Here is an 11,722-nt window from a genome sequence, read left to right on the forward strand (position 1 = left end):
CAATGATGATGCTTGGTTTGCGTAGTAGGAATCCATTTAATCACCAAATTTTTTAAATTGTAGTGTTAAAATAACTTTACCAGTCCCCGAAAAGGGAACTAACTGTCCCGTTTCAGTTCGCAGCTCAATTGATATTGATTGAATGGTGTTCGAAAGTAGTTTTTTGTAGTCTAAATTTGTGAAAACTATCCGGTGAGTGGGCTCCAACTCACAAACGCTACCGTTTTTCAAACGCTGTTTTGAATCAATGACTCTTAACAATGGTGCTTTCGCATCACCCACATACTGATACTCAATAATGTTTGTGTAAATAAAAATTAAATGCTTTCCAGCGCAAAGGTCTGCTGGAAAATCACCATAATAGGCTTTCGTATCATCATTTTTCATTAATCGGTTCGCTGTTGTGGGAATCATTTTGTATCCAATATGAATTCCGTAACCATCTGGAATACCTTTAAAGCCAATTATACTGGGTATTTCTTCACTTGGAAAGGTAATTCCCTCGTATTTACCAAAAATCATTTCGTATTTCCCACTGCTTTTGATTTCTCGGAAAGAGAAGTTAGGCAGTCCAACTGTTCTCTTGATAGTTGCTAAAAGTTGAGCAACTGTATCATAAGTGCCAGCCATAAACGCTAATTTTTCTCCATTGTAGGGTCGTGAAATGACGTTGGATCCAGTTGCGCGATTTTGTGATTCCTCATATCCCCTGAGACTGAACGCAACCAAATCTCCATTAACTATGTGTTCAATTTTTGTTGGAAAAATGATTTCACTCAGAGCCACTCTCCAGTCTCCTGTGAGATTAATTTCATCATTAAAAAAATTTCTGAAATTTGCTAAAGTGTTTGCCTGGAAAACGTCTATCGAAGCAGTTGATATAACGTGTACTGTGAACTCATCCTCAAAACGGTTACTACTCATTTTGATTTGGAGATTCTCGTACTAGTTGTAATTCTGGCTGGTAAAACTTGCCCTGGATAATTTCTTTATTAGAATCAATAAGAAAATATGTAGGTGGATTAAGCGTCGGAATACCGGCAATTTCAAAAACTTCGTCAGTGAAAGATTGCTTGTATCCTTTTCGGAAAGTTTTTTCCTTTTTAACGATTCGAACAAAATCACCAACGTAAAGTTTTGGTTTTTGACTGCGACGTGTCTCCACAGTTAATGATACAAGTCTTGGTACATATTTTTTAGTAACTTTGATAGGAGCAAGTTTGGTGACACGATTAACACGGGAGTTGATAGTTTTTACGAATTGATCCAAATTGTTAATATAAGAATAGGTCCATTTTTCCTCCAAATATCGGTAAATAATATTTTTAAGTGACCTGATGTTTCTTTCTGCAAACGCAGACTTCTTTTCGCTGAAAGTACTATACAAATGAATTCCTCGTTTGTTGCAGAGTGTTTTGAAAGCTCCCAGAAACTCAGTACCATCATCCACCCAAACTTTTTGTGGTTGCTTGTGTTTGATCATGTTTCGGAAGGCCTTTGCGGTTTCTGTTGCATTTTTTGTTTTCAACGGTTCAACACGTAGATACCTCGAGAGGCAGTCAACTGCTACGAGCAAATATTTAACATCACGATTGTATTTTGCAAGTTTATCAACATGAGCTAAATCTAAAGACCAGATTTCATTCAGATCGTTGACGATTACTTTTAATCGCGGAAAATTCAACCGCTGTACACGATATTTTGTGAAGGATGGTTTTGTTTCCAAATACATTTTGACTTTTGTCATTGGCAGTTTACTGAAATCCTTTAATCGCTTTGAACTTCCAAATGATGCTGGACCTTTAGAATAGAGTCTATCCAGTAGTTTCACATCTTTAATAGTTAGCCCATTTTTTTCCTTTCGTCTCCTGCTCTGTCTTTTTGTTTGTTTGATTTTTTGGTTCTGCAGTTTTTGATCCGGAGGCTTTACTTTGACTTCCACTGCTCTGTTCGCTTCTTTGTTGTTTTTCTGATTCTCCTTGAATTTGTTCGGTTTCCTCTTCTTTCTCCTCATCGCTGTAAACTTCTTTGAGAACTTTTTTAGCATGAGTGTTGGATACTAAGTGCGGGGGTATCTTGAGTTCGTGCAAAATATTTGTGTACACGGCTAGGTCAATATTCTTTGTCGGCTGTTGCAAATTGTACAAAAAAGTTGACACTTTAACTCTCATAGGTTTGTCCTCAATATGAAGGAAACCACTCGGGTCCTCAACGGAAACTGTTTCTGAACTTAATATCTTGTTTAGGATGATTTCCGCTCTTTGGATTTTGTTTTCTTCCATTAATTCTACTTCTGACATTATAGAGTCAAAGTCTGATTGTCTTTTTTTCAATGAGGGCTCAATTTCGCCATCATCACTAAAGAAAGACTGTACACTTTCACTTCCATCATCCAATTCACTTTTTAAATCAACACTACTTGTTTTTCTTCTTTTGCGCTTTTTCACGATATTAGTTTTATTAGTTTCCTGTTCAGTCGCCTCTTTGCTTTCAAAATCGGTTGGGTTGTTTCGTTGGAGGAGTGACAATTGAGCAGTTTTCTGTTTATAAATGGGATTATCCAAAATTTCTGTCCTAGTCGGTTGTTTTGACACAAACATTCTTTTTGGTATCAAGACAAACTCTTCCGCATGCATTACTACTTCTTCAAGTAAAGTTAACAAGAGAGACTTATGCTTCGAAGTAGATGTAAATTTTTTACCAATAGCTGACGCTTTTTCCTCAAACTTGTCTCTTTGGAAAGAAAATGTCGGAATGATGTTTCGGAGTTTTCAAGTAAACTTTTATCTGTGGGCACGTTTCCATTTATAACATTGAGAAAGCATTCACAGAGAAATTTTATAAATTTATTTGATGATTTTTTGATGAATTTTTTTAGCATGCTTTCCGGCATTTCGAGCATTCGCCTCAGCATACATATCTCTTTCTCTCTCATTTGTGAGGTGGGTAATTACAGCTTTGGAAGATGGCAGATAGAAAATTGTTGGCCCCGGTGGTACAATATTTGAACAATAACGTAGTGAGTCGGTTGTTTTTGGGTCTAAATCAATTAATAAGTGTCCGAATGTTTGTTTTGTTGCAAGGTCATAGCTGTCTTTTAAAAAGTTTGTGTTATTGAGTTGTTTTCCAATATAACTTATCCGCTGTATATCTCTGGGAGATTTGAACAAAATGATGTGTGTTGTGTTGAGATCAATTGTTCGAGACCATTTACTCTGTTGAAACAAATTATGCTTAACATAGATAACACTGATTTTTTTGTGGCGTCCAGCTGTTGCAAGTTTTGAAAACTCCTTGTCATTGAAAATTTCCTCGCAGGAATCGTCAAAGACGAGCAAACAGTTTTCCAACTGTGAAATGAATTCAAATCCCGAGAATTTGGTAAAATAAATGTTCAAGTTACGCTCCATCGTTTGAAATTTTGGTTGATCATGTTGATAGAAATAGTATATTGACTTGAAATTAGGGAAAAACGTATTCTTAAGAAGCATTTGAAAAATAATTTCGGTCTCTCCACAACCTGAAGGACCACAGACTGCCATGAAGAGACGATCACTCGTTGAGATTATTTTATTCATAACTTAGGATTTGGAAGTGCGTATCCAACTGTGCACGATAGCAATGAAAACCAAAATGTTGATTCTTCACAATCGAGGTGGAAGAAAACTAATTTGGTCAGCGAAACTCCAATAAGAAAAACTATTATCGAAACTTGTGTAAAATAAACTACCTCAGAGCGCGGTAATCTAGAATTGCAAAACCTCCAAGACCGTCTCTCTTGGTTTTGATCATCAAAAACCAAGTCAGTGATTCCTGCTCCTCCACTGCCAGCGCAATCTAATTGATCTCCTGATTGACTCATTTTGAAAGCAAATGATTTTCAAAAATGAATTTAATTCAAAAATTCTGTTAGTTTATTGTTTAGTTAGTTCATCAACCATAAAAAATTCGTATGTAATAAATTCAGAGTTTTTGTCTTCCTTCTTATATTTTACTTTATAGTTCGCTTGGAATCCGTAGTCATTGCCATAGTAGACAATTGACTCCACCTTTCCTTCTCTGACTAGCTCTTTGATTTCATCGGGGAGACTCTCATCGTCCAGGGGTACTGGTACTGGCACTGGATACTTGGGCGTAGGTAAAGGGGTTAGTTTCAGTTTTTTCATTTTCTCTTGTAAAGACATGATACATTTGAAAGTACTCCAGCAGTGAAAGATATTTCTTTAGTGTTTCAATTTCAGCAGTATTACAAAGTATTTGCTGCTTCCTCAGTATAGTTTGTCCACGAGAATCAATTTTTTCTTCTTTCAGAAAAGTCACTGTCAACTGGTTATCACTCGCAATGCAACTGAATACTGTCAAATTTGGAGATAAATTCACTTGAAGAACTGAAGGAGTTGCTTTCTCCACACGACGACTCATTAGTTGGTAGTGTTATCCAATAAAAGTACACTTGTGCCTTTCTCTTTGCGCAATGCTTTTTCTTTTGTTTGAATGGTAGTATAGATGAATGAAGTGAACAAGTCAAGTGCTCTACTGGAGTGAAGATTTCTTCAATTTTTGGACATAGCAATGTTTCTAAATTTGTGACGTCCTTTGAAGGAGTTTTTGCAGTGTCTCCGTCTTCTCCTTCCCCTTTGCGTAGAATTTAGCAGTAGGAAAACGGATCTTGATTGCTATAAATATTTGTGATAGAAACCAGTAAGGGTAGCTGCCGCTGTCCCACGAAATACCATGCAAATGCTTCGATACCCACTGATGCGATTTCCTCTCTCTCGAGGACAGCGAGTTGAAGGAAATTGGAGGAAGAAAAAGAACCGTGTCTGAGTAGTTGTTTGAACAAATAGATAATTCTTTTATAATGAATCCACTCTTTTTGTGTCGAAAACCTTCAAAATCTATAACAACAATCTCCGGACTCAACATTCCAGCAAACTGAATAAGTTACGTTTAAAAGTTTTCACGAACATGCAGAAGAATAAACCTGTCAGGTGACCAACGTAAGCGTTTGTGATTGGACAAGGCAAAACGTAAGAGTATCCTGGACCCTTTTGGCTATACTCTGCAATAAATCCAGAGGCATCATGAAGAATTGCATGTAAGCGAAGCACTTTAAATGATTTCAAATAAGTATCCAATGAAGAGTTATCTATTCCAATGATCCCACCATAAGGCCTCAGTTTTAGTGCAATTTCGAGGTTAACATCAGGGTCCAAGTGCAAGCAGGTGGCCAAAAAGTAAAGAAATCTTTCATTATGCTCTGGATAGTCTGTTTTTATTAAATTATAGATTTCATGAATGGTTGTTAAATCTACCGTCGCGATTGTTGTTGTCATGCTGTTTTTGAGCAAGCATTATAGACAAATGAAAATTAGGTGACTTTTGCAGGGTATGATAATTACTTTTTTTTGTTTGTGTCTACATAACAGCTCCTTTTCCCTCAAGGTTTTTAAAGTTCTTCCTGGTTGGTTTCCTTAAACTGATTTTTTTTAAAATGCAAGTGTCCCCCCTCCCCTCCATAAGACTCAGAGAAAAACAAAGAAGACATCTAAGTGTCCCCCCCTGTAGTTTGACCGGGAAGACACTTGTGTCCCCCCTGTAGTTTGACCGGGAAGACACTTGTGTCCCCCCTGTAGTGTTCACGGGAAGACACTTATGTCCCCCCCCGTAGTTTGCCCAGAAAGACACATCACTACTAGTGTAGTAGTAGAACAAAATTTAAACCTCCCAAACAACACTATGCAAGCTGAAACTCTTCATGGCAAACTCGGTAGCTTTTTACATAATTACTTATGTACGTATGCTCCTACTCTTGCCTCACACACTACGATACATAAATCAAACCAACTAAAACATCAAATTGGATTTTATATTAGCAGTGAATTTGGAAATCAAGGGCTACATTCTTTACAACAAAAACTGAGCACTCATTGGACGAAATCCAGCCAACATCAATGGCTATTATTACGATACCAGCAACGCAATGAAATTTTTTTCATTTTCCTGTACTACAATAGCTTTCACTTCTAGTGTAGCTAAAGATTTCATCACAACCCTTACAAAAAAACCTTATTTTACTCCGCGATCTGCTAGCTAACGGGCGTGCCTTTTCAATATCATACTCTACACCATTCGTTATCAGAAAGTAGGTAGATTTTGTTCTACAAACAACAAAAAGCAAAAATCACACTGCTAATCCAACCGATCTTAACCGTTCTTTTTGGACCTTTTTTGAAACAAAAATGGAAATATAGCTCACAATTATAAGCACAATCCCACGAGCTGAAAGTGCTCAAAAAATAACGCGAAATATAAATTTAATGTTTTCACCGGCTTATTGAATTATTTATAAGAACAGTCACAGACACTGAATTATCTGAAGTAAATACCTCAGAAGTACTGAAACCTCAAACCTGGTTCGTACAGTTTTTGGAGAAGCACACTCAGACATATTATTCAAGCTACTGAAAAGCTACTCTTACCACAAGGAAATCAAACAGTATGTTTACAATACTTATACAATGCACACTGATCTCCAGAAAACTATATAGTTAGACAGACGTTCCTTCAGAGCTTAGATCTATTTTGTCATGGTCTCTCAAATACAAATTAAGTGCCGTTATATAGCACGTTACTATGTTAAAAAATGCACGCGTGCTTGGAAGCGTAAAAGTCATTGCCCATTGAGCTTCGGTAGAACGGAAGCACAGAATAGATCCCAGAACTGATTCGACATGTAATAAATGATACAAGGAAGGTTATATTAATAAATCACAAAACTATTATCCCTTTATGACCTTTAGAACACCAATACAAAAAATGACTTTCGAAACGTCTTCTTTCCGCCTACAGAAAAACCTAGTTCCCATAATGCGAAATCACTCAATGGACACTGATCCAGAAAATATAGTCAAAACTGACTTTAACTCTATTCATCTTGAGGATGGAACCATGTTTTCTTCTAACAGGGTAAACAATATAACATATTATAAGACTCAACCTAAAAAATCAACAGAATTACATCCATTGTGTACCCAAAACAAACAAAAAAACTTATAAAGCCGATATTACGTATTGTAATTTACTTATTACTTATTGTTGTCACAAATTTCATTAACTTTTGATGCTCAACCTATAATTTTGATTGTAATAACTCGCTCAAGTTTACTAAATTCCAAAAAGAAATAACCAAAGTAACTGCACAACATTTATAAACATTCGACCAAAAAATGACTTGAAATTCTGAACCAGCAAATAGAAATGCTCGGACACCATACTATGTGCAGGCAGCGTCGCCAAAAACTCTGTCAACCATAGCAAAACTTAATAACTAGTCAATGGTGCAGCCGTATGCAGGCGTATGTTTCAAGGCAATAGTCATTCAAGATTGTTGGTAGAGATACACATATATTTCTAAAGGTTTGCTATAAAAGATATCACAGAAAATAGTTATAATAGAGGCACCAAACGAGATAATGGACACTAAAAAGTTTGCAAATCCAAGCTGTTTGCTCGATCTGAGCAAACCGAAGAGTGATACTCTAATTTACCAGAAGAGAATAAGAACAATTGCAAGTTTTTTGGTGCAAATTTCAAAAAACATTCGACAATCAGCACTCTTAAGAACCCTGTCTCAAAGAATTGAGCAAATGGCTCCAAAATCATTTGTTAAAACGAACGAATGACAAAAGATAACAGAAGCGCGCAACTGAATGCTTCATTATTAAGAACTCTGGATCCACCATTAGCTTGTGTAGCATTTAAAAGATAACAATCCACGAATCTACAACATTGTAACTAAATCGTCCATTTGCTCAACTAGCTGCAAAAACTCATCAAATAGACATAACAAGTACACATATTGACGGTCACTGTGTCCAGTAAAAAACAAAAACCACTTATTACTAGCTCGGTAAAAAAAATCAAAGAAGATGACATAAAAACAATGAAAATTGATATTGCTCATGGCATGAATCTCGTTAGGCACAGATCTTGCAGCGACTCAAAATTTGGAGGAAAACCTCGTAGTATCTTTATGTTCCCAGATCGTAGATCCACATGAACGATAAATAAAACTCCGTTCGCAAGACCAATGTGCAACCAGGCAAAGAGAGGGAAGCGAAATTCATCAAACTGACAAGTTACTTCCAATAGTACTACACTAAGCCCTTTTCAATTGTCAAGCCGCTCTCAGTATAACTGTAGAGAAAACGCAGACCCCAAAAAAGACCGATTCGAACATACAACCAATAGAATTCCAATAAAAATTCCTGTGGAAGCAGCACCGCTGCTTTTAGACCAAATAGTTGATCGTGTTCACCATAGCCAAGAAGAAAAAACATCCAACCAGAAAAAAGGTGAAATAACTCAAATAACTTTAACTTACGGCCCTACAATGACGAAAGAAATTTAATTGTATATCCAGATGATCTTTCAAGAAATCGTCTTCAAAATTTATGAAACTATGCAAACTATATTGTCACCCTATTAGCGATTGATAGCCACGCTGGGACCAAAAATGAAGCAACTACAACAAAAACAGTGGATCTCACAGACAATCCATTAACAAAACAACAATTTTACAATCTAACGCTTGAAAAAAAAACTATCGGAAGAATTTACCTATTGTCAAGAGCAAGGCACCTCTCCAAAGGAGTACATAAGAGCTAGCTCCTACCATCTGGGTACTACCCATCATGCTTCACTCGCCAAAAGACAGTGTAGTAGAAGAAGGAGGTCTACAAAAGAGGAAAAATTAAACCCCCAAAAATTACTCATTAATAATGGTTACATTTCAAAAGCATAAATAAGCTTATACGTTTTCCCCGATTTTTCAGAATACAAAAGATAAATTACAAAACCACTTCATGTAACTTTTGTGCATCAAAACTAGAATTAATTTACTTCATACACACTTATTGGACAATTACCCCAGACGAACTCCAGTGGTTATCTTGTAAGATCTTGCAACATTCTTGCAAATAACGTTTATCTTGCAAGATGCAAGATCCGAACGTTTATCTTGCAAAATCTTGCAAGATAACCGTCCCAAAAACTGAGAAGCAGTTTTGAACTTGAAGACAGTCAGAAACGTTGATCTAACGTTTTCCGTAGCGATAAAACAAAGTATTTACTGATTGAATGTGTACATGGCGAAATAAGACTTTACATTGAGTGCAGTCACATTGAAAGTTAAATAGGGTTCAAATACCATGATAACTAATTAACAGTTGTACATATGTAGAGTCCAGACTTTGTACAAATCATAAACTAATTACAAACTCAAATTGCAATCTAACATAAACAAATCGCGAAAATCGTTGCCTCTTCTACAAAGCAAATACCTTTTTAGTCTCAATTGTTTCCAGTCGGAGAAGAGCATACTCTATTCCAAATTAGGAAAGAAATTTATGCGTAATTTTTCTGAACCCCTAATCAGAAAAAAAGAGATCACGTACCTTGTATGATGTCTATCTCCGTCTCCAAGACACATCAGTTGGACTCTTGTTGAATATTTTACGTTATGATGAATTTGAAAGCTTAACCGATAAAGTTTGAAAGCTTCATCGGATAAATATTTTTTTCTTAAACTCAAAGTTCAGTTTTAAAAAAAACACGAAAAAAATTTTAAAAGAAACGCAAATTTAAAAAACCATTTTAACATTTACCTCAAATCTCAAATTACAATTCAACCTACAGGTAAATCCTTTTTTTAATTCAGGCACAAACCACAAAGGATTTGCTGAAAGCTATCATCACAGCAATCAGAGTTATGACAGAGGGAACAGTACAATGACTCAACTTTCCATGAATAATGCATACTGAAAAAATCTGCGATGATCAAAACAGCTTCAGTTGACCCAACCCAACAGTGCTACTCTCATTTACTCAAAGAGATTGAAAACGATTGCTAAATTTTTGCTGAGAGCTTGAAAAACGATGGACGATCAGCAATCTCCAAGAAAAACTCAACTTCTTCTCGAAAGTATAGCCTGTGTCTAAAGAAAAACCACCCGCCGCAAAAAAATGGTTCATTAAACTCTAGATACCCGATCAGTTTATATAAGATTTTCAAAAAAGTAACAAGCAACAAATCTAAGGGAGTTCAACCACAATTTCCATTTGCTCAACTATACAAAGAATACATCAAATAGACATGACACGTATATAACATTGACCGCCACAAGGTACAATACAAGCCATTCAAAACCAGTTCGGTAAATGTAACCTCAGATATGGACAAAATCAAAGAAGTAGATGGTATAAGAATAATGGACCATAGCATATGGCTTGATATTGCCATAGCATAAATCTCCTTAGGCAATGATATTCCAGCAAGCCAAATTTCACGGGAGGATTTATTTTAATTTCAGAAAAAGTTGAAGTTCAGGCCAAAGTATTTCTACTTTCCCCAGATCGTAGAACATCATGCACTGTGGATAAAACAGAGTTGACAACACCAACTTTCAACCCGATCATAAAAAGCAACCAAAACTTATCAAGCAGAACAGTTATTTCTAATAGTATTACAGTAAGGCAACCTCCATTGCCAAACCGACAATTGAGACCTTACAAAAGCCAGATTCGAGGCCACACTACCAAGAGGGTTCCATTAAAAAGTTTCATAGAAAAAGCAACGCTGTGTTAAGACCAAGTAGTGGATTGGGTTCACCATATCCAAGGCTAAAAAACAACTACCTAGAAAAAAGGTTAAATAAGTAAAATAAACCTAACTCAAGGCATTACAAGGACGAAAGAAAATCAATTATGTACTCAGTTGACCTTTCTCCGGAAAGTGTATCCAAAAATTACTATGCAAACATTATTATCACCTTATCAGACAGAGATAGCCAGGCTGGAACCACGAATGAAGCAACTACAACAAAAACAGTGGATCTCACAGAAGAGCCATTAACAGAAAATCAATTTTATAATCTAATGCATGAAAAAAAATGCAATCATAGGAAAAATACTGGGTCAAGAACAGGATAAAATTTCTCCAAGGGAGTACATAATAGCTACCTCCTGAGAACATATGAGTACTACCCATCAGGTAGCATTCACCAAAAGACAGGATCTAGTAATAAGTAGACGATAAGCGTCTTAGTCAGTTAAAGAGAAAAACCGAAATAGACCACAAAAAGAATCTCATTGCCAATAATGATTACTCGCATCAATCACAAAAGGTTAGTCAACCTCAGAATTCGAAGATGTCAAACTAAAATAGAACAAAATTTGTCATTGAAACCAAATGTGCTACTCAAGAAACAGCGCGCGACCGCAAGGAAATCAATACAACTACAAGATTTTGACATCACAGCACGAATCAAAACGCTTTCTCTTACAACAAGGAATGCTTTTTTCAAACGCACTCGTAACGTTTAAAAAAGACGAATTTCTTAAAATGCTCTCAAATGCTTGTCATTTAGGCACTATCGATGTTGAAAAAACTCAGCTGACCGATTGAGCAAACAGCCGGTACGAGCAGCATTTGTATCCAAATGTCATTAGACAAATGTTCTCAAAGAATTAAAAACTTTGCAATAGCAGGACATTAAAACCGTTTAAAACGCGTTTTGTGTCACTCCTATAAGCCCGCCGCTTTTCCTTCTTTTATGAACTTCTTAAATGCCACTAATAAGAGAAAATGAGATCTTCTCTCTCCAGGACACTTCAATTAAACTCATGTTGAAGGCTTGATATTGATTTGATCAATTTTTCA

Source organism: Convolutriloba macropyga, chromosome 10, assembly GCF_964194025.1.
Source record: "Convolutriloba macropyga chromosome 10, txConMacr16.3, whole genome shotgun sequence".
NCBI lineage: Eukaryota > Metazoa > Xenacoelomorpha > Acoela > Convolutidae > Convolutriloba > Convolutriloba macropyga.